We start from the raw sequence: 24357 nt of genomic DNA, 5'->3' as shown, positions 1-24357 counted from the left end.
GTATTTAAAAGATGTGTGGATGTGGTCCTTAGAGACATGGTTTAGTGGTGGATTTGGGTTCCACACCATTGGTTGGACTCGATGATCTTTGAGGTCTTTTCCAACCTAAATTATTCTATGATCTTACAGTCACACCAAGCCCCTTCATTATCATATGTTATGCACATGCAGCTTTGCTGTGTCATTTGGGCCAAGCGACACCACAGAGTGGGCACAGAAGGATTAAAGAAATCCTCAGTACGCCTAGTGAAGCAAATCCAAACCCCCTAAAGGATCTTGAAGTCTTAAAGGAGTGGCCTTTCAGATCAGGGGTGATGGAAAGACTTGGCACTGCTGTATCCATTCTGCAGGGATGATTATGACTCTGACACTGAATGCATTCACAAAACCCACAGTTTAAACACATTTTTAAAATGTGTCAGGGATTTATAGACTAGTGTTTGAGAGAACTTCTATACTGGGAAAAGGCAGGACTATTTTTAATGTAAAGCCATTGCTACCTAGCAAGAAAACTCTTTTGTATTCATATAAAGTATTTATTAGGTGTGAGGTTTTATAAATTGTTTAGTCCTGCAGCCTTTAAAAAAAACAAAAAATAAAAAAAAACAAAAACCAGGCTACTTTGAATGCATTACCAAGTATCCTGTGGAATATTTCACATAAAAGGAAACAGAAGATGTATAAATGTAAACAGGCTAATTGTATGCAGATATAAATTATGCATGTTGGTCTTATGAAAAAGCATCCCTGATTTGCAGGGGTCTTACTCAGCAGCTTTGTGTCTTGTCTAAGGGGATATTTAGTATGGCTGTGATGTGCAGAATTTAAAATAAAACTGAATTCGGCAGAAGAAAAATACGGTCCAACTGTGATAAGACTACACTGTTGGGAGTAAGAGGCGTTTATTTTGTTTTGTATTTTATTTTATTTCAGTTAATTTAATTCGATTTAATTTTACTTTATTTTATTGTTTTTATTTTACTTATTTTGTTTTGCTGGCTGTTCTGCTCATTAGCCCTGTTAAGGTGTGTATGCCTGCTCACAGACACAGAGGCAAGTAAAAGATTGTGTTAAGACTCAACGTTTGCAAAGGGATTATGGTTGTTTTGATGTTTCTTAACAGGGATATGTAAAATATTCTCAAAGTCACAAACCTTTTCATGGTTGAAGCACTTCTGATTAGTCCCAGACACGAGCAGTCTGGGCTGCAGAGCTGCGGAGCAGCTGCAGTTCCCACCGGTCGCACCTGTGAGGAGCCCAGCTAATGGGGACAAATTCTAGAAATGGCTCAAACAGGTCCCTGCCCAGACAAAATTGAGCCACTCGGTGTCTTTCCACCCCAGTCCTGCAGAATGTCTCTCCTACAAATAACAGCAGCGGCATATTTGAACTCAACTTGCAATATTCATGCAGAGGGATCCTTCAAAGTGGGAGTAGGATTATGTATCCCTTGGATACCCCCTGTGGGTATGACTCACGTCCATGTTTCCTGTCTTTCTGGCATGGATTAGCGAAATGATGTTGAAAGTGGAGGCACAGGCAAGAAGGTTAATAGGAACAAGTCTGTGGAAACGCAAAGTAACACAGCTGAGTTGGAACCAAAACTCAAGGAGCTCACTGCAGGCAAGTGGAGGTGACTGGTAATCTTCATCTTAAAAGTCTGGAGGAACTGGCACATGTATTCAAAAGGCCTGAAGCTATGATTTTTAATGAATCTATCAAGCCAGGGTAATACAGTATGATTAGTAAGTGAGGAGGGAAAAAAACATACTGATCCAGGCAATGACAGTCCCATCCATTTGCTTGGTCCTGCTTGGGATATGTCTATTAAAGAACAGATAAAAGGGTACTTCAGTGTTAAGTGATAGTACGAAAACATCAAGACAAAATATAAACACAGAGGAAGAATTTCTTTCAACTGGAAAAAAATGTCACAAAACAAAATGCAGTCTTCATTACCACTTCTGGCAAAATAGATGCACAGTGAATGGTTCAGTAATAAAACCCCAACAGCTTTCTGACAGTGTGGTGGTACACAGCACCATTAAGTGGAGCTACTGTATCTAGATATTCCAACCATGCAGACACACAGTGTTGCTGTTTCAGAAAGCTGGAGGAAAAAAAAAAAAAAAGAAAAGCGCTATTTCTCACTCGTTGTCTATTGCTTCTTCTGCTACATTGTGCGGTGGGGCAAGAGGCACAGCTTGCATATTCACCTGCCATGATAAATTACATCAATTTCAGTCCCTCAAGACGGAGCTACTGGTGCAGAGAGCCACTAAACACTACCAGTTGCTTTATGCTACAGACATCAGACAGTTAAAGGCACACTGTGCAAGTGAAACATAACCCTGTATCCTGGGACACAAATGTGACACAGGCTGGACACAAATGTGAGAGGGAATGTGGGAGGCTTTCCTTCACTCATACATTGTAGAGATGTCCTCATCATGTCCTTAGCATTCCTTTGATAAGAATCTGTACTCTATTAAAGTAAGCCTTGAGACAGCCATTGGCATGTCTACCCCTGTCAGCTTTTCCATCTCCAGCAATGACCAGTACCAGCTGCTCTAAAAGAGAACAAAAAAAAGCCTACAGCCAGCAGCTATTCAATAACAGGGCCTTAGGGGAAGTTTCTTCCCAAGCCTCATTAAGTGTTGGCTTCATTTTTAAATTCCTTTTAAACTTCTCAAATTCTATTCTGGCCACTTTGTCCGGTGTCTGCACTGTGGACTGGGCTTTCCAGTGAGGATTTTCCTTGGCTGGCCCCAGCAACTTCTGAGCCCATGCTCACAGCTGGCTCCAGAAGAGAGCAGAGGCTATGCACCTCTCTTGCTCCAAGTGCCTGGTGGCAACAGTCACAACAATGCAGATCGTGGCAGCTCTACTTAATGCAAATGTCAGAGGATCTCCTTACTTGGTTCTCACTGACTGCCATCAGCATTTTTCTCTTTTTTCTTTGGGATGACATTTCTTCGTGGAGTTTGGGGAGCAGGAAGGGGGAGCACTTTAAAGCCTTTCTTGGACTCTACCTAAAGCACTCTGTTGTGCAGCAAAAGGGAGTGAGTGCATGTCACCAAGTTCCAGTTGATAATGCAGTTCACAGCAGGGTGCACCTGGGCATTCAGAAGGCAGAAACAGCACTCGCATATAGGGAGAACCATAAATTGTTAGTGAATTAAGGCCCTAAGGGTTGTTTAAATATTGCAGTAATCATCTTGTCAGGCAAAGTCCCACATTCTGCTAAGATTAATCTGATATTCATCAGGAAAGGCACAATAGAAGATTATTTAATTTGGATCACACTGGACTGGAAAACTGGCAGGAGGACAGAAATGACCCAAATTGGAAACAATCCGCAGAGTGTGCCAGACAAGAAAAGCAAGCAGAGAGCAAGAAAGTATGTATCTGTTTACTGGACACAGATACAGTAATTGCAACGTATACATACATAACCTTAATGTAAGTGCTTGCCCACAAACACATAGGACTATGGAAATTTCAAGAGCATTCAGTATTGGTCTAACTTCATTTTGGTATCAAGTCCTTGGGATTCTGCTTTCAACTTAAATGAGAGTGGAGGGGGACTACTGATAATAGCTTTTGAAACATCTCTCCAGTATCACTTCTGTCCATTTTTTAAATTCCTCCCTCATATTATTGAAAAAGGAAGCAGCCTCAAATATTTCATTTATATCCTGGAGTAAACATTGGCCTTTAGGTGAATTACTTTCAGGCCAGAAGTGCTCTTCTCTTCATAGATCATATCTTTTAATTATTGAACAGTTTAGTGGTTCAAGAAAGGTATCTCCTTTTTTTAAAGCCTTTTTTAAAAGTGACTGCATCAGTGGACAAGGGAAAGACTAAATATGCCATTTATCTGGACTTCTGTAAAGCCTCTGACTTCTTCCCCCTCCAACATCTTTCTAAATGGGAGGAAGAAAGATTCAATGGGACTGTTAGATGGATAAGAAACAGGTTGGATGATCACACCCAGTGGATATTGGTCAATGGCTCAGATTCCTTATGGACACCAGTGACAAGTGGTATTATTTAATACCTTTATTAATGACAGAGATGAAGGGATCAAATGCACCCTCAGCAAATTTGCAGATTATGCCAAATTCAGTGTGTGGCTAACACAACTGAAAAACAGGATGCCATGTAGAGGGACTTGAACAAGCTGGAGAAATGGGAATCTCATGATGTTTAACCAGACCAAATGCAAGGTGCTGCACCTGACATCAAAATAAGCTGGGGATGGTGCTGGTGGATGAGAGACTGGACATGAGCCTGCCACATGCATTTGCATCCCTGAAATCCAACTATATCCCGTGTTGCACCAAAAGAAGTGCAGGTAGCAGGTGCCTTCTTTTCAAGTCTTGTGAGACCCCATCCAAAGTACTGCATCCAACTCTGGAATCCCCAGCACAAGAAGGGCATGGACCTGCTTTATGGAATACAGAGGAAGGACACCAAGATGCTTAGAGGGATGGAAAAATTCTCCTGTGAGGGAAGGATGAGAGAATAGGGGTTCAGCCTGGAGAAGTGAAGTCTTTAGGATGACCTAATTGTGGTCTTTCAGCACCTGAAGGGAGCCTACAAGATAGACACAAACTTTTACAAGAGCATGTAGTGACAGAACAAGGGGATATAGCTTCAAACTGAGTAGATTTAGATCAGATATTAGGAAGGAATACTTTACTGAGAGGATGGTAAAACACTAGAACAGGTTGCCAAGAGAAACTGTGGGGGCTCTGACCCTGAAAGTCTTCAAGACCAGGTTGGATGGGGCTCTGAGCAACCTGGGGTTGTGGAAGGTGTCCCTGCCCATGTCACAGGAATTGTAACTATGTGATCTTGATGGTCCCTTCCAAACCAAGCCATTTTATGATTCTGCGATATGATGCTATGATTCTTTTGGCAACTTCACTTAAAAATGCTATCTCCAGCTTTCCTAATCATTGAAGATGTTTCCCGTATTGCGGTAGTCTTCCTATATGTTCGAGTAATGATAAATCTTGTAACAGCTGCATATGCATTATTGACTTTCAACCCAGGGAAAATAAAAAATAAAAACACATTCTCCTGGATCATCGCCATTTTTTACCAAATAAGTTACTTAGCTTATTATACTTGTCAAACATCAAATACAAAGAAAATGATGGTTTATCTTACTGATTATTCAGCCACTGCACACTGGTGTGGGTAAGTGCATGACTGAAACATTTATCACTGTTCACAAGATGTCTCTACTTTGCTATCCTTTCTTCCTTTACCATTACCATGGAACACAAGATCACCCTGCTGTGTTCCCCACCTCCCAAAAAAGAGATAGAGTTCTTTAGAGGGGAAAACTTTTTTAAAAAATGTAAAATATTAATTGTTCCACAGTCAAATGGGTATATATTCAAAGGGTTGCAAATTCCCTAACAGTTATGTGCTGTATTTGTAAGCTAGCAAACACTGAAGATAATTTAGAGCTTTGAACACCAGCGCTGAATATAATCAATATGAATCAGATTCACACTACCAAATTGAAAATATTTCATATGTACATTATGTCAGATCATGAATCAGATTTGTGTAAACTAAAATCTTGGAATATACAACCACATTCAAAATATTCAACCACAACCCCACCAGTATATGATTATGTTACATATCAAACAGCCATACATTGCAGCAAAGTATCAAATTGAGAGAACTTTGCTGCTTTCAGGACATCTACAGATCCAGGTTTATACAACACATTACTGCCAGTTCTTCTATACCCATCTGAGTAAATCGGTTGGCAGAGAGGGGCAGATTACCACTAATGGCTCTATTATGGAAAGAAGCTGCAACCATTAGCTATTTTACATATGGACAAAAGAGAATTTAATTGATGGCCCATCGCCCAGCAGGCAGAGAGAAATGATGATTTTCACCTTAATGCCAGGCATTAAAAATTCACAGGGCTGTGGAAGAAAGAGATGTTCATCCAGTCTCACTCTGCTTATGGGTCATTTTAAGTATAACTTGAGAAAAGCAGCACAAGGGGAGCTGTTCTGCTTTGAGGAAGCTTGAGTCATCTGGGAAAAAAATTCACACATTGTAGTATTCCAGTGTTACGGTGTTAAAAAGCCAATACCAAGGTCCTCTTATTTTTCTTAGCTACAATTTTAGCATCACCAAATAGTATTCAAGCATTCAGCAAAAAACATTTTGTGGGTGTTTCTATTAGCAAATGAAGGAAAGAAGGAGGATTTTTGGAAACATAGTACATAATAGTAATAATACAATTAATTTTCCCACACTTAAATACAAGTGTATACTCATGTATTTAAACATAATATTTACTTAAATTAGCATATATGGTAGGCTTGTCTGTATTTGCATGTCTTCAGATTTTTACTCACCCAAATGCAAAAAGCCATTGCACTGTAATGTTGTATCTAGTATTTGCATTGTTCTGGTAGGTCCAGCCTTACCTTCCATGTTCAGCTCAGAAGCCTTCCTATGCCTCTCCTCCTGGAAGGCCCCTACAGACTTTGCTGTCTTCAGGATGTTTGCATTTCTCACTTCATCTCCTACAAAATGGTGAAGCATGAAGCTACAGGGGACTCCAAACAGGAGAAGCATTAACGCTGGCGTACGTCACAGATTTTGATGCTGAGGCACCTCTCCCACTTCCTGCTTTCCTGTAAAGGTAAAGGCTGCTGGGTCTGCAGTAATTTCTAAAGATGCTCTAAGATAAGCTCCTCCCTCCAATGCAAAGTCACTGCAGGCTATTAATAAACTTTGAGATGATTATGCTTGTGACTAAACAGCACAATGGTGTAGCAAACTATATGCTCTGTAGGGCAGAGACTATCCAAATGGAAAACAGAGCTGCTGAGCTGGAGAAAGGATAAAACATACCAGTCATGCGGCCAGTGGCAAAATTTTTCTACATCCCCAATTGATGTAACAGGATAAAGTTAATCTGTCATGTCTGTAATTTGTATTTTATATGACCAGTGTGGGAATTGTAAGAATATATGAGCCTTGTCTCTTTTATGCTTTGTTAGCTAAAGTCAGGATGAAAATCTCTAGTCAGTTTGGTCTGCATACAAAACCTGACTTGTCAGGCTAGAGCAAAGAGCAGAGAGCTCTTTGCATTGGAGACACTAGAATAGAAATAAGATCATGCTATTTACTGTTGTAAAATTGAACAAGGTAAATCGAGAAGGGAAAGTGTCTGTATGCAATGCTAGACACAATACTGGATGGATTTTTTACAACATGCACAGGTAAAAGAATGTTGGTAAGCAGAAATTTCAGGAGGAATAGTCCATGGCCATTGCAGAAAAGTGAAGAGAAATGGTGAGGTGGGAAAAAACAGGTTAATAATGGACTATTCCAATTTGTTTCTCTTTTCCAATATTTTGTCAGTGTTCTGGAAGCAGAAGTTGCCTTCCTAGTCCAGACTTCATTGCTTTAATCCATAGAACTGGAAGACAGAAAATAGGCAAGAGTGGCTGCCAGACAACTTTGCTCCCAGCTCTTCCAAGAATCCAGAACATTCTCTAGCACTGCATGGTCTGTAATGGTAATCTGGCATGGGTCTGTGGCAAAATCAGTGCTGGAGCACTGAGAGGGGTTCAGTGCCCTCCACACTCCACTCCTAACAACTGTTAGCAAACAGATCCTCTGGGGACAGTTTTATAGGATGGTTGTGTGAGGTCTCTTGCTGTGAACCTTCAGTGGCAGAAACCAGAGCTTTCTCACTTCCTTTAGTCACTGTGGTCCTTTTTCAGTAGAAAAGATTTAGATCAAAGTGAAGATTTCGCCTCAGAAATAAGAAAAACTGGACCTATCCCTTTCAGGGGTAGGCAGCTATTGCTAACCCAAAGCACACAAACTGAGATGGTGGGTGAGGGAATCATTGCCTCTGCTAGAGCTGGTCTCTCTACCAAAGTTCATGTGCACATCCCCACACAACTGTAATAACTGAGGCGATATTTGCATAACAGGAAACAACAACTGTCAGTAATTTAGACTTTCTGTGTCTAAAGAAGGGATGCATCCACACTGCATCCAGCAAAAATTAGATAGAGATTGAAGCACAGTTTGTTCTTTTCTAAAGAATCAAGGCACAAATGAGAAGTGAAACTGTGTATTCATTTTAAAAACACTGACACCTCTAGAGATTTTTGACATGTCAGCATCGGAAACAGGAAGGCTGGAGAGAACAGCCAGCAGTAACGAGGAGCAATAACCATGTGGCCTTCTCCTTCCACTCTTCCTTTCTTCCCCTAAATGAGACATCTGATCAAAGGCTCTTGCAGAATTGCTAATGAAGACTTATTTTTTTATTTCTATTGAATCCAGCACCCAGGGGAGGAATAAATGGGCAAGAAGGGTAAATCTTCACTGGCAAGATGATGTAAGAGCAGGAGTCTGCTGTGAGAGCAGTGCTGGGAAAGCACCTGCCATAAGTCAATATACCCTGATTATTTTAAACTGTTTAGGTTTTGAATTTCAAGACTGATCTTTTGCATGTTTTATCAAAGCAGAGTTCCTTTAGGAGCAGGTAAAGCGGCTAGGATCCATCCCTAAAATAATTGTAAAGAACGGGAAACTGAAAAATCTTTTAAGCTTCCGCTGTCAAAGGGAGAATATTCTCACAAAAAAAAAAAAGCTATTTTCCTATTGTAAATAAGACAGATGCAGTTTCACTTGTATGATTTTTCTTCTCTGTCTTTGGCCTTGGCTGCTGTCATCAAGAAGAGTGGATATAACCTGTGTTCTTAATAAAAAACTAAAGGACAATGATTTCCCTTATTACCCTCAAGGTTGTGGTCCTCAGAATGAATAAAAATTACTCCTAATTTTCTACATGATTAAATGAAGGCTCGCAAGAAGCTGCCCTGAAGTGGATGAAACTATATAGGTGCACAAATAAGAGGTACTAAGATCAGAATTTCTACATTCATGGAGAAAAAGGGACCTTTTTAGGGTATGTAAAATTACTAGAGTATTCTGTGTTCATGTTCATTTGTCTTTTTAATAAAAAAGGGCAGAGAAGTGGAATTAACTGTTTCTGGCTTGTTATCAAGGTTATGAAGGTTAAACTGAAAAATGTTAATGCATTCCTATAGGCACTTAATGGACAGTTTGTGCAATCATTTCTTGACATGAAATTATATTGTGTATCCCTCTCCAATACTTTAACTTGACTTTTAATGATATCAACTGATTACATTCATCTATGTAGAATAGCTCAGTTTACTTATTACTCTGATTTAGCTGTTTATTTCCTTGTACAAAAGGTACATTCTTACGATATTTTGTTCAAAATCAAATGAATTTTTCACTGTCTTCTAAGTATTACAAGACCTGCAAAGAAAATACTTAAAAAGATACCAGCATGAAGTCTGTTTAAGCAAATATTGGTTTTAGATTAAAATTTCATAAGTGTGTCCAGCACTGATTTTTACAACATTGCATAATATGGTTTCAAACTGTCTATTACAGGTTTCTTTAAACTATATAGACATAGCTAGTGATTAAAGGCTTTTTGTTCAAGCCCCCTGTTGGTTTAGAAAACTATGAGAAAAGAAGTATTCTCAAGAAACATTACATGATTAGTCTGAGAATGTAATGTAATTCCTGAAGCAAAATTCACACCGAGTTTTTGTAGGATGCAGCTCATGCAAAAACAGTCTTCTACCAGTTGTGTGAGCTCCATTAAAGCTCCATACTCAACTAAGTCAACCAATATCTAATCAGGGAGTTGGGATGAAACTTTCACCCCCACTGGCTCATTTCACATGTTGCCCACTGCAGAGAAGATTTCCTGTCCTCTGGAAAGCTGCAGAGTGCTGGAGACACCAAGTCAGAACCAGTTGCCTCAGAGTGGACCAATAAGGCACAATTCTGCTTTGTCAATAATGCAAAAAGCTCATCTCTGATTAACTCCTTGGATCTTCTTCACTGAAGGAAATTATGCCTGTTCTCCGGTTTTATTCCATAAATGAATACAGCCTTGAGGCTTCTGGAAAAAACCCAAACATCCTGACTTTCAGTGAGCTCTGTGCAAGAAAACCTGTGAGCTTAAGGGGAGCACACATCCTTAAATAATGATCACCTTTACAACTTCAGAGACTTGTCAAAAGGCACAAGAGAAGAAGGAAAATTCAAGCTGCCACCATTATTTATAAGCGTTCCTGTTTAAGTACACCATCTGCACAAGAATATGTTGCTTCTGAAGCCACAGGTTCTCCCATCACTTCAGGCCTCCTTTTTTAGGACACAGGGAACTCCTGAGAGGGCCTTTGTCCCCTACATCCTGACAGCTGACATCACCAGATCTCAAATCCTTTCTAGCAGGCCCTCAAGTTTGCCTGGATCTCAAAAAATAAAAGCCTTTGTCTACAACATTACCTTATGTTAACTCAAGGGAAATTAAAAAGCATGACAATTTGTCAGGTATATTGAAATAATTTGTTTAAAATAAACAAGGTTAAAAATGAAAAAGAGTGTTACTTCCAGCAAGGCAAGAGGAAGTTCCTGATTGCAGACTGTAAAAGTCCAGTTCTACAATACCCTTAACATCATTCCCTTGGTCACACTGTTTCCTAGGGCTTGCTGTGTAGTATTTCTTGCCTCAATATCCCCAGAGGTGGGAGCTTTGGGGCTTTTGAATGTAGAAGAAGGTTTTTCGTTTTCATAGTTTCTTTGAAAATCTGTTCATTTCTCTAATCTGCATTTCTCTAATGATCAATGTGCTTCACTGTGGTGCACCTTGAATCAGCTGTTTCACAACTGTGTGAATGTGAAATCCTTAAAGCCTCTCTAATATCGCTCCCTTTCATACAAAGAGGAGGTCTTGGAAGAGCCAATTTCCCTATTCAGATCTACTTTTTATCTTGAAAATCAAAAAAGCTGTAGTTTTCAGCTCACACTCCATTTTTTTCTCAGTAAAGCTGTGGTTTTGTTTTTGTTTTTTGTTTTTTTTTACCTCAGTGTGAAGAAGATCCATCAGAGTTTAATTTTATTTTCTGTAAATCGCACACAACATGTTAAAGCCCGTTGTTAGTTTGAGGTTTAGTCACACCTAACTAGACGGAATGCCACAACTACTAATATTTTCCTGCCTGCTTGTTTTTTAAAGTGAAAAGCTGTAATGTTCTTTAAACACAGGTTATACAAAAATCGAGACTGAGCTATTCTAAGAAAATAGGCATTTTTAAGATAATCCTTTAAGATAAAAGTATCCCGAAAAAATTGAAGAGAAGTAAGAGATAATGGGGTCTTTATATCCTCTCACAATATCTAAAGAACCCCTGACAATGTAGGCAGAGTTTCCAACTCAAATGCTGATCAAAAAGAAACTACAGAACATGTGCTTGCAGGAATGAAGGATCACTATTGACGTGTTAATAGGAAGCATATTAGCTACATATAAAAACCTCTTGGGTTTTGGACCTTCACTACACCATTCTAATGCTACATTTTTCAGGATTCATTCTCATTACAATTACATGTGGTCCAAAGCAAGAAGAAAAATGAAATAATTCAGTTTAACAAAGGCTTCCAGTCTGTAAGATAAAAGACCAAGTTTGGAAAATGAACTCTGTGCTGCACTAATCTGTTTAAAGCTTCTGGCTACTGTTTAAAATATCATAGTACAAAATAATCTAGTACATCCTTCCACTCCACTCCTAAGCCAGAGCAAAAGTAAAACATTAGCCCATAAATTTATCTACAAAAGTCAGTTCTGTCTTTTCTTCCATGCTTTTGTTTTCTTATGAAATCAAGGGCAGCTGAGCATACAGGGCCAGGAAAGTTGCCTTAGTGATTTTGTGGATCATCTTTTCCTTACAGATGAAAAGATACTAACACTTCCTTGCATGAAGTGTCTTTTTAAACTGTCAAAGATGCTTGATTAATCCTTGTTCAGTGAAAAAAACCTTCATGCTCTGCTCCTCGTGTCTGTGGAAGCCAGCTTTCTGCTTCAGCACCTCTTTTATTAACCCTGGTCTCACCATGCAAACAATACAAGTTTTTGCACTTCTGAAACTCTCAAATTATATTCTACGTTTTCATACTGTGAGAAAGCTTTCATGCATGATTGAGTCTGTTTACATTTTCCCCATCTGATTCGAACTGCTCAGATTTTATGGGTGCCTCTGACTCAGCTGAAAAAGTTAGCTTGTCTCTGCACAATTAAGTCTTTCAGAGTAGCCAGAAGTACCAAGAGAGTGGAAGAGAAACCAAGCTCCAAAGGATAGATTCCAACTTAAAAAGTTGACTTAAATTTCTTTCAGAAGTACCCTACAAATGAAAACAGAATCAATATGTTTCTGTTTGTGTTCCTTTGCTACAAATCTTATAAAGGTCCCCGAATATTTGCTAATTTTTAAATTCACATGTTTTGTTTTGGGCCTTCATTTTTTATTTCTAGAATTCAGAATTGTAATCCATATTTCATGCAATAGTTCATTTATAATTTCTAATAGGAAACCTTTAAAACCAGGAGAAAAATCTATCTTGTTATGGCAGCAAAAAAAACCTGAAAACGTAATGGGAATTGAAATATTCCAACCAATCTAAATATATTGTCCAAAATATTTAGTTTTATTGAGGCTGAAGAATTAAAGTATCTTTTCCATTATTGACTACCACCTTCTATTTAGAGAAAGTTCACTAATGTAAACCAAATATTTGAAAGTCTGTTATGTTCACAATTCTAAAAACATTTATATAAAACATTTTAACCATAAACTATGATATACTGAATGTTTCCCAGGTTAACCATGTAAGGCCAAGCCAAAATATTTTCTGCCCACACTGATGAAATGGAGAAGGAATTTTGTTTCCCTTTCTTAAATCAAACACTCTAATTCAACAGCTCTACCTAAAAAAACTTGTGAGAAAACACTCCTTTGTTTAAGATTTAAAACCCACAGAGCTTTTAAGAGCAAATAAAGATTGTGCCAGATGCTGCACAAATCACATATGTGCAGTGCAGCACTGATCCCTGCTCAGCCATACCTCAGGACAAATAAATAATATGTGGAGATGAAGCCTCCAAAAAGTCCCCTAGCAAAACCAGGAAATATCTGATTTTATATTCCTGATACTTCTAAGCACATCACTTAAATAAAATAAACTCAACCTCAAAAGGAGAAAGTTCTCTAGCTTTTCTTTCACATCATGAAGAAGAAGAGAGGGCAAAATTCCAGTTTTCCATCCCACTGCAAGTCACCTTTAAAAGCGCATGCTTTTCCACAGCACTAACTCCTGTTCCTTAATTAAGAATGACAGATGCTCAACATCTGGAGAAAATAAGGTCTGATTTAGTGGCTCCATTGCACTGGTGGAAACTTCAGACTGCAGGTTTGGAGTTATAGAAATTTTGAAGTAGATATTTAAGCCAGTTGAGCTGCTGAAAGAAATCACATAAATGATGTCTACAAAAAAAATATGAGAAGAAGCCTTAATTTCACTTAAAAGGTATATTTCCATTTTTCATGGCCATAATGCAGCCTGCCAGCCTGGTCATTCCTCTGTATCTCCCCTGTCTTCTGTGCCTGCCCTATGTTGTTTGCATTAACAGATCTTTTGTCATTGCTCATTTGTTACATCTCACCGTCATATTTTCATGCATATTTCAGTGGCAGACTAAATATTAAAAAAAAAAAAGGAAGAAAACCTCAGACACCCCAATAGAGTGAATTAAATAACACAGCATCATGCTGACCAATGGTGGTTTTGCCACTCCTTGGCCATGAGCTCAAAACACAATCAAGTCCATAAAACATAATTTGGGCTCAAGGACCTTCATTGTAAAGACACTTCCAGTGTCTCTGCTAGGGGACACTTTGCAAGTGCATGTGTGTTGGATGAGGCCAGCCAGGTGTTGGGAATGGGAAGGCAGAGGGAGCATGGGGAGGGTCTTTACGGCTACACTGTGCTAGATACAGCTCCCCATCATAAAGACTTGGCCACCTACACCCAATAGACATGTAGTGATACTTTCTGCAAGTCAATTCCATTTTGCCTGTGATGGTAATTGATAAATTACCTGTCTTTATCTCAAGTCAGGAGACTTTCCATAATTTTCTCCTCCATCTTCTTGATGAGAGAGAGCAAGAAAGTGGCTGAAAGGGTGGCTGGCAGATGACCAAGGTCAACCCATCACTACATGTAAATAATGTACTGTATCTTCTAATTGAAATGCAGCCAATGCAGCTATTCTGGTTTAGTCTGCTTTCTCCACAGAAACAAGCCCTTTCCTACCTTCCTACCTCCCCCTGCCAAAAAAAAAAAAAAAAAAAAAGGAAACAAAATCCAAGCAACACAGCAACAAAAAACCAAAAACACCACAAGTCTTTCTCTGCAAACTAAACACATGCTTAGCTTCCATATAGTAAAATATATTGAATAACTATTATGGGAGATACTTATCCACAGGACAATATCTGCAAGTTACTGGCAATAAATTTTGTGTGACTTTCTACAGTTTGAAAAAGAGGCAACTAACTTTATTCAGACATAAGTTTTCACTATTGTATAAAACTAAGTCTAAAATAAGGTCTTTTCTAAAATATGCAGAGTCCATTCTCTCCCCTAGACTCTTCTGCCTGACTGTAAAGTATTTCTTGTGTGCCTTTTTCCATCATAGTCCAGAAACAAGATTAGGGAAACAGCACTGGAAAAAACTAATCTTCTGGTATTTCCAGCCTAAGTAGCAGTCCAGGCCTCTGGACCTGTGATTATCTGAACCAGTCCTCCTACTGTGAATATATAATTTTGGCTTTAAAGAGGGATCCCAGGACTATTGCAGGTGCCAGGGAAAATGTTTCATGTCTTCTCAAGCTCAACAGCAAGCACAATGGCTGTGGGGAGGAGGTATACATATAAACTGAGCTGAAAATTTTAAGTCCAGAGAAAAATTTAAGCATTTCAGCCCCTTTGGAATAGATCTTGCAGGGGAAGAAATGAAGTGTAACTGGCACAGATTTGTCTGCTGACAGTATTAAGGTCATGGATTTTAACTAAGATTTTCTTTCACTGATGGTAATTTCTATTTTATCTGAGATTTGGGAGGTGGTTTTCTGAGCAGAAAGCGTAATTCAGTAATAGAGTGAATCCTGGGAAGGCCATGGAGTAAGCGTAACCTTTTAGCCTTTTTGGGATTTGACATTATTGCTCATAAAGGAGAGAAATTGTGGGGTTGTTTGTTTTATTTAGCATTCTTCCTATTTCTGATAATTGCAAGGTTTGTTTTGTCCAAAACAGGGGCTTTAAAGGAAAATCTCTCCAGATCAGTTATAGTACATAATATTCAATAACATTTTAAATGTTAATTGTTATTCCTATTAACAACAATCTAAAATTCAGTTTCTTTAAATTTCTCACATTCAGTGGAGGCAAAGGGCTTTTTCTTACCCAATTTTAAAATGTTTCCCCATTGCTGAAAGAGCAGTGACAATTTACAAGCTGCTCAACTACAGAATTTGTTGTGCTAGACTAATTTAAAAGATATCTGTTGTATAAGAAAGAGCAAGACAGAAAAGAAAAACTACTCTTTGGAAAATGACTAATATATGAGAGGTGTGTAAAAAAGCTTTGAGGCAAAAACTACTTATATAGGAAAGATATCTAACCCAATTAGATGTTTTTGAAATAGTTAAATGAACCAGAAAGAAAAATTAAGATTTGCATAATTTTATGTAAGTAAAGTTTTCATCTTGAACAGTGAGGAAATTGGAAGATTTTTAGAAGACTTTAATGACAAAACATTTTTTTCCCTTGAAGTCTATTTTTTGAGTCATCTCAAATTTCATCTTTCTTCTAAGAAGAATTTCCTCATCATGGGGAAAGCCTTCCCCACTCCATGACTTCCATGCAATACCAGCTGTACTTGAACTGTTCATAATACTTTGTCCAACCTGTCCCTGGAAACTACCCCAAGAGAGAAGTCCCCTATCCACCCTAAGCAATCCATTTGAGGGTATAAGTGTCTCCACAGATTTTAAAATTTTATGCAACTGAAACTTATTTCCCATTGTCCTATTCAGAGAGAATGTGAGGCACTGTTTATTCTTCTTCAGAATGAGATCTTTTACACATGTCAAGCTGATTGTCCCCAGGGAGACCCCTTTCTTTTTTAGGTTATTTTTGCCAAGGTCATGTTTCTTCTGTAGTCTTTTAGGTTTATTCTTCTTTCTCTCACTTTTTATTCCTAAGAATTGTGCCCTCTGTTACTTCACAACTGTTCTCACACAAGCTGCCTTTCTGCAATGAATTTCTGTTAAGTTCTTTGAAGGTAGGATAGGAACTGCTTGACAAGCTGTTTGTCACCATACCAGCTTTCTAAAAGATGCTTGGGTATTTAAAGGCCTCCATCAACACCAAATCTTTCATCACACCTGATCTTCCAGGCTGGGTGTTCAATGGCAGACTTCAGCATCAGATCACTCCTTCCAGCCTTCTGTTATTGCCCAGAGATTTCAACGGGACTGTCATCCCTTCCATTCGGGACTTCAGAGCAAACATGCATGACCATAGCACTTCCAGATCTGTAAAAATTCACTAAACCAAAACCGGAAAGGCCTAGCATTTGTCAGGGCTATCATTCTAATATAAATGGATACAGCTTCAGTATTGATGCCAGCCAGGTTTAGGATTGTATCAATATATGTCAAATCAGAATGCATCTGTTGTGGGCTCTACTTTGTTACTTTACTGATACCCAGCTTCCAGCTCCCAGGTACCACACTGCCTGCCATGTTTATGTGGCTCCTTTACATACCAAGGGCTGTTATATTGGTTTCATTTATACATCACCTGTTTTATAACCCCACAAACTGCCCCATTATGTGGGAGTCAGGCTGCCTTGTGCTTGGATCATTTTCTGACTCCTGCATCTGTGTAATGTATTCATTTCCAGCACTGCTGAACTGTGCTTAGCCATCAAAAAGGTGCTTGTTCCAGGTCATCTTCTTGTACAATTCTGGTCTTATATATTGACAAAGCTGAAATAAGATAAATATTTAAGAGGGAATAGTGTAGTAACGTTTCTTTCTTCATTATAATCTCATAGAAACAAGAGCTACTACCTTTCTTCCCCCCCGCTTAGCTCACTGAAAGCATACATTTCAGCGCATAGAAAAACTGCAACATTTCTTTATTCTCCTTAACGATAGCACACTAATGTGTGTTATCTGTAAGCGAGTTTATGTCCCTGCTGATTCCTGTGGTTGCACAGTAGAGCATTGTTCTACCATCAAAAAGGTGGCGATTTACAGACCATACCACTCTCTCTTTCAGGACCCTGTTCACACAGGACAGAACCCAGATGGGGGTCACTGAAGTCTGGCAGGATGCAGTGTCCATGTAAAGAGCTGGCAGAAAAGACCCCATCACACAGCCAGATTTTATTTAAAGAATGGATCAATTCAAAATATTTTTACTGCAACTATTCTGTGCACAAAGACCCCTTGCCCTTTAAAACAGAGTATATGATATAAATTGAACATCTCCATTCCTCAAATGAGGGCATTTCTTTTTTAAAAAGTAAGATCATTTGTAAGAGAATCTTGTTCAGTCATTTATAAATAGTCACCACTGTAAACCAAGAAATAACCTTGTTTAAAAAAGCACCAACATTGTTGTTCTGTTGTCACCCGCTGGTAATTGAAAATGTGTTTCTGTCAGTTTCCCCTAAGACAGAATGTAATTCTTTCTAAGATCTTGATCTTAAATTGGCCAAAAAAAAAAAAAAAAAAAAAAGAAGAAAAAGAAGAAAAAGTCAGTGATAAAGGAGCCAGAAATTGTTACTTGTATTTTGCACTGGTGATATTGCTACTGCCCTTTCTTATAATCTAAGACATTATTCTTACTGGCTCCTGGAGGGCAGCAGTACAGTCCTAGTTTTTCATTGTTTTTTTTCTCCTGCATTGGTATTGCACACTGCTTTGTACTGAAATGTGAGGACCTGCATTACAAAACAAACAAATTAATGCCCAAAATCATATAGGGCCAAATTTTGAAGTCTCACCTTAGCTTTCAGATTTGTCATTACTCATACTAATTCATAAAGATTTTACCTAAGCAGATCACAGGAAGAATTAAGAAAAGCTCTGTGATTAAGGCAGGTCTTTGTGGTTAGAGTAATAACAAACCCTCTGTTCCTCTGCTTGTGCTTCACAGATTTAATCTGATTTTGTTTTGTCTGGTCTTGTGGAATAAAATAAAAAGAGTAGTCCTTGCACTGTCTGATTGATCTCCTGTCCTGAGAAAAAAAAACATCACCTATGAAAGGAGAACTATATATGAGCTGAGGCAGCACTGAGAAATACAGCTTTGTAGCTTCTGCACTTGAGGTGCCTCATGACAACAAGACAGAAGAAAGGAGGCACCAGCATCATAGTCAGAGCTATGTGCATTGTCATGCCCATCTGCCCCTTGAGCCAGCTCAGGTAACATAGTAGAGAGGTATAGTTTATAGTATAGAAGAGGGTTTATTCCCAGAAAGCCCTCACGGATCCCAAACAGTGCCTTCTAAAAATAACAGTTCTCCTCTCTGGTGTAAGGACAGACCTCTTCTGCAGGTTACAGACAGTGAGTTACAGACAGTGTCTAACAAGCAACCATGTAGATCAATCCAAAAGAAAAGAAGGGAAGCCAAGAGAAGGATCATAGGCAAACAGCATCAATGAGAGAAGCTGAGATTCATCACTACAAATCCAACCTAAAAGGGCCAGTTTTGATAGGCAATTTGTGGTATATTAGTAAAGTTACAAAATTTAGGCTTATAATGTAATGGCTTCTGTTATTTTTTTCTGTATAATCATCACCTCTGCTTTTTTTTTTCCTTATCTGCCTTCACTCATCCCCACACATTTTCTAATGTTGTTCGGGACACCTATATCTTTGCTGAATTTTTTTCTTGATTGGTAGTGGAGGCTGGAGAGTCACTCTTAAAATATTTTCCTCTTTTGGAAAGATAAGCACTCAAAAAACACGGGACATGATCTGACTTGGAGGCTTGGTTTGCTACCTCTCAGCAGAGTATCATGTAGGGAATAAAAGTTTCTCCATAACTCTACCAGAATATCTCACTTACATGAAAAGGCTACTGCAGGTCGTGGAGGTAAGGCAATTCATTCACTATCACCCATTCCACCCAGGTCCTGTCTCTGCTGGGAGTGTAAAGAGGCTAACTGCATTCCAAAGGAAGATTTCAGATGTGGGCACACGTCCTCTACGCTGTAGACCAGGACCAACGGTTCATATCCATTAGGCCAGCAAAAGAAAGCAATCAGATGGCAATGATTTTCAATCACTACTGCTCCAGGGTTAGATTCAAACAAGTGACCTGGAGGTGAAATGTTCCACATCCCATTACTGATCTTCTAAATTATTCTTCCCCCACAGATGAGGCTTGACACACATAAAAAAGTAGATTGTGAGGAATTGCAATAGAAAAACGGAGACAGTAGCTCATAATAGATGTGGATTTTGTAAGCCCTTTATGCCTAGGCAACATTGTTATGGTACAATGATAGGGCAGAATTATTGATTGTATCTAGTGGGTCGTAACTGAGTAACCACACACGGCATACCCAGTTTATGAACTAATTCAACTGCTTTACAGTGTATGGCAATTTTTCTTATATGAAGAAGCAGCTTATTAGAATTTCTATATTTTGAAACTATTTAAAACAGGAATAGCTGACAAAATCTGCTCCCTCAAAGCAGAATTTATTCCTAATTTTTTTTTCTTCTTATAACTTTTCCAGTAGCTTACTGATGGATAGAAACATTTTTCAGAAAATTTGCCTCTGGGGTGCAACCAAATCTGAAGATGAGAAAAAGTGCTGTATCTCATAGAGGATTTCATAGGAAATAAAGAACGGGAGAAAATGACATTCCTAAATAAAAAGTGCTATAGGAGATACTTTGGGGGACTGAGTTCAGTAAAAGAGGTAAAAAATGCTAAGGCAGTTTCCTTTACTCACTGCACAGTTATCCGCCTCATTGGAGAGGAAAACAAACATTAAATGGGAGTTTTGAGGCAAAACAAACACTTCTAAGGACTTGCATCATTCTCCTTCTTCCCTATCTCTGCCTTTCTGATGCTATGAGACATTTAGCAGCTGCCACCAGGGCTCACCCCATCCAACCCAGCAGCCTCCAGTCATGGACCAAAAGTGCCACCAGTACTAGACCATGACAGACTGGCCCTACTTCAAACAAGAGTCAACAGCTTTGTGTTTGTCCAGGCTTGAAATAGTTTTTGATTCTTTGAGCAGAGGAACTTTTTTCAGATTTGTGGGGGTTTATGTTTGCCTAAAAGCTAGACCGAACTTCTATTTAGTGCAGCTTTTTTTTTTTTTTTTTTTTTTTTTTTTTTTTTTTTTTAAGGGAGTCAGCAACCATAAGAAGTGAAGCTCTAGCAAAGAATTAAAGAATTTTTTCTTTTCAATTCCCACCTCTGGCAAACAGCTCATGCAGCAAAGAGAAGGCACACAAGAGCTGGAGGAGCAAAAGGGCTCTGCTCTAAAAATATGTGACAGTGAATGATGCAGAAAGAGGTAGACAGGGAAGTGAGTGTTAGTAACACTTTCGAGGATCAATCAAGTGTTTGCCTTTCTGCTATCACTTGAACTGTGGTGTCACTCCTACAGGACTTTAGACAACTGTCTGTTGGAGCACTTACAAAATCCAGCAGTTTCTCTTTTCAGGGATGAATGAAAAACAGCAACCAGAGGAAAAATAAATTGCTTATTCCACATAAGAAAGGCTGGCTGAGTTTGGCATCAAATAAAACTTCCTTCGCACAATGCAAGATTGCTTGTACACTGAGAAACCAGATGGGCTGTCAGAATTTAGATCCAAACTGACTTTGAGGTGTTTTGGGACCTTAGTTATACAGTTAAGTCAGAGGGAATAGAATTCTTCACAGTATTATCCAGTCCATATATAACTTGAAGTTTGTCCTCTAATACTTGTTTCTGATGAGCTAAATAATTTGTCTCTCCACTGACTACAGAAGGAACCTGGACAGCTAACTTGGAATAGACAATCAATTTTTGATAGCTCACATTAGGGGAGGTGGAACCAACTTGCAGCATATTTCATATAAGCAGTATCCTACTAAAATTTATTTTTCAGAATTAAATTTGAAGAGTGGAGGAGGAGAGTTTTGCCAGTAAGGCTTGAAAATAGACAGACACTCAGCAAGATAGAGACAAAAAATGATGCTCCTGCCTGAAGGTGACCCAAGGGAGAAGGCTTATATTCAACAGCAGCCAGATTGTATTTGGCGTGGGGGAGAGGTAGTGGGACAGGAGGGAGAAAAGGCCTTTAAAAGTCTTACTATATGTGGCTGAATAATAGAAAGTATGTCAGGAAAAATAAAAAAACACCAAACCACCAAAACTACCCTATATGGTTGCACTCTCCAACTACCTCAGTGAGGCACTGTAGCCTCTTAAGCCCAGTTTGCAAAGATTCAGCAGACCACACCTTGGACAGATTCACAGTAAGGAGTTTACATCTCTCGTCTCTAAGTTAAACATAAATCTGGCATAAACATACCAGTGTTTGTCACTCAAATGCTGCCACTAGTAGTGCTTCTAGTAGTATGGCCACTGTGGGGTTATTCAGGATCGTTGTTTATCAAGTATGAAATAAGGATGATTAAAGGAGAGGAAAGGAAAAAGGTGGATGAAAAGCACCATCCAATCTACTCAGTCACTCAGGAGCTAAAAATACTTAAATGCCTGAAAGGCAGTTATATTGCACCATTGGTTTAATTGGTCTGCATATCAGAAAATTATCATTTACTTAGCAAGGAAGTTTTTATACGTCAGAGTCAGGGTTTCTCTTGAGCTGATAATGTGGAATAAGAAATGCATAAGATTTTATAATCACAGGAAAGACTAATAATAAGAAAGCAGATTAAACTTTTACAACTGAGAAACTATCTCTCGCTGCAGTACAGCTCTGAAACAAAACTACACCATGATGGTTCTTGTTTTCTAGAGACTGACACCTCTCACCTCTCCTGCAGACAGGAAGGGAAATGCACCAACAGAAAGCTACCTGTGATATACTGGTCAGGAGACACTACTCAGATGCTGAGCTTCTGCCACTATTCCTATCGAAGCGTAGCAGGGCTGGACTGGGAGGTTTTAGTAACAACTTTTGAATGACTTCAGCTTTTCCTTCCATACTGTATATACAGTCTGATAGTGATTTTGCCACTTTTGTGCCTGACTGGACAGGTTTTGTAGAATGGAGGAGCAGACAAGTTTGACAACTCTCAGGCTTCATTAAGTTCAAAGATTAAACTATGTGCAAATCCATGGACAATGTGGCTGAATGTTGGCTTGCATCTTGGTATTGGCATTGCTATTTGTAGTCAGTCAGCTTCAGAACAGTCTATTCAAATTCCCTTGAGTAATCTGCTCAAGGAAAAGCTAAATACTTGAAGTCAAATCTAATTTCCTCTGTGCAGAGTGGCTATCTAGTCAGCACTGTCCAATTTTGGTCAGTCTTGGAGGTTGTCACACCATTTTTTAAAGTACCCAACAGGAAATTGATGAAATATGCAGAAGCAGGGAGATTAAAGCATATGTTCAAGATGCTATACTTCATGCACTTGCCATTGACAGCTTAATTTTCATATTTGTGAATTTTGTGATCTTGTTCACCATAACCAGCATACAGATATATGCTTGTTTATTTCCAACTGATGTACTTTAGCTTAATTAATTCAAATAAGCACCAAAAATCGTTCTTTTAGAACATTAAATGTGATACGAAATGAGAAAATGAAAACACAGACCAGTTCTGTGCAGTCTCATAAAGGAATATACCCTGTTATCCCCACTGTTTGTCAGTAGAAACTGGAGGGTCTGCTGAAATAAAAGTGATTTGAGCAACCAAGGGGAATTTTTCAAGCCCAGCAGTTGAAATGTGTTACACTGCCATATCTTTGCCTAATTCTGGCTCACAAAGCAAGAACAGTGTTTGTCAAGATCACAAAGTACCCAGAATTCAGGAGCTCAGAAGTCCCAAAGTCCAGCCTCCTCCTTCCTTTGCTATGCTGCTTGCTGCGAAAAGAAAAATATTGGAAGGTTTAGAGAGGCTCCCCAGATTGACGTCTGCTGTTCGATACCCACCTAATGAGCTGCTTAACAACTGTTACCAAAATTAATGAGTCAAGTCACAGTTGTAATTACCATATTGCAGATCACAGTATTGTATTAGATTACCATGGACTTCTATTTAGGAATATTTACACCATGACGACTGTTTAAAATGTGCTCCAGTGTTTCAGCAGATTGCATTGCCTCATAGCCCACATTTATTAGGCTAGGCAGGAGTCATAGGAGTCTTATCATGAATTCTTTAGCTCCAGCTTGTAGGGATCAATGAAAAGCCAATCTTAATGTTAAGAATATCCAGGTATTAAAAAATGCACAAATGTTAAAAAGACCTTAATTTTGGGGTCTGTGTGAACATACACAGCAAAGGAGCAAGTATCTGGGTGATGAAAACAGTAATCTGAGGCCAGAAGCAAATGCTTCATTATCAGGATATATTATTACAACTGGGCATGAATTAGTCTGATTTAACTCCTCCATCAGGAGAGAAGCAGAATGCTCAGCATATAGTGCTCCAGCAATTTAGGATAACCAACCACAGTTTTCTTGTAAAGAGCCATGTTTTCTTCTGTGCAGAAAAAGGTAAGAAACAGTTCTACACAACAGCATCCTATACATTATCTTGAAAAGGCTGTAATTTTGCCTTCCTCCTATTTCACTCTCTGCTACTAAGAGATTATAAAGGATAGATAAACAAATCCTTGCTTCATGAAACTAGAAAATGGTCAGGGTTCTTGTGCATTTGGATTTATCTCCTATTGGTTTACCACTAGTAAGGGCTCAGTAGGCTGCAATATGTGTATCTGCGAGTACAAATATATATATATATATATATGTATATGCAAGGCACCTGAACAAGTACAGCAAACCAGCTGTTCAAGGGCTGCCACTGTCCCCTAAAGCGGCGTATCACAATAGGGAAATGCTTCCTGGAGCCTCTCCTCCATCTGCTCAGTCTCATTCACTTTCCTGCAGCTCCCCACCACCTCACTGTGTTTATGGAACAGGGCTTGCCCCTGCTACCTCCTGCTCCTGTGCAAATCACTAGCCAGCTACAAAACTGAGAGGTGCATACACTGCCTGATGGATAACTTAGAGGGACTTGCAATGAGCGTTTGGAGCACTTACTTTTGAATCTTGAAAGGGCAATTTCAGACTGGCTGCTCTAGGTTCCCCCATTTCCTTCTCCAAAGAGAACCTG

At 38.9% G+C, this 24357-nt stretch overlaps 1 long non-coding RNA gene across 4 annotated transcripts in view; it reads right to left on the bottom strand.

The window, feature by feature from the left end:
* LOC148224350 (uncharacterized) overlaps positions 1-24357 on the bottom strand; it is a 35007-nt gene extending 10650 nt beyond the window's left edge. The window contains exons 1-5 of one of the 4 annotated variants that reach the window (XR_015802425.1): positions 24285-24357; positions 23040-23102; positions 6474-6683; positions 5931-6074; positions 1772-1824 (exon numbers count right to left, since the gene is read on the bottom strand). This is a non-coding gene — a long non-coding RNA (uncharacterized LOC148224350). The remainder of the gene's footprint in view (positions 1-1771; positions 1825-5930; positions 6075-6473; positions 6684-23039; positions 23103-24284) is intronic. The other 3 variants (XR_015802424.1, XR_015802427.1, XR_015802426.1) reach the window with 3 other exon arrangements.

The sequence above is a fragment of the Sturnus vulgaris genome, chromosome 3, assembly GCF_052056855.1.
Source record: "Sturnus vulgaris isolate bStuVul1 chromosome 3, bStuVul1.hap1, whole genome shotgun sequence".
Taxonomy (NCBI): domain Eukaryota; kingdom Metazoa; phylum Chordata; class Aves; order Passeriformes; family Sturnidae; genus Sturnus; species Sturnus vulgaris.
The sequence above is the reverse complement of the archived record's forward strand: the minus strand, read 5'-3'. Positions and strand labels throughout refer to the sequence as shown.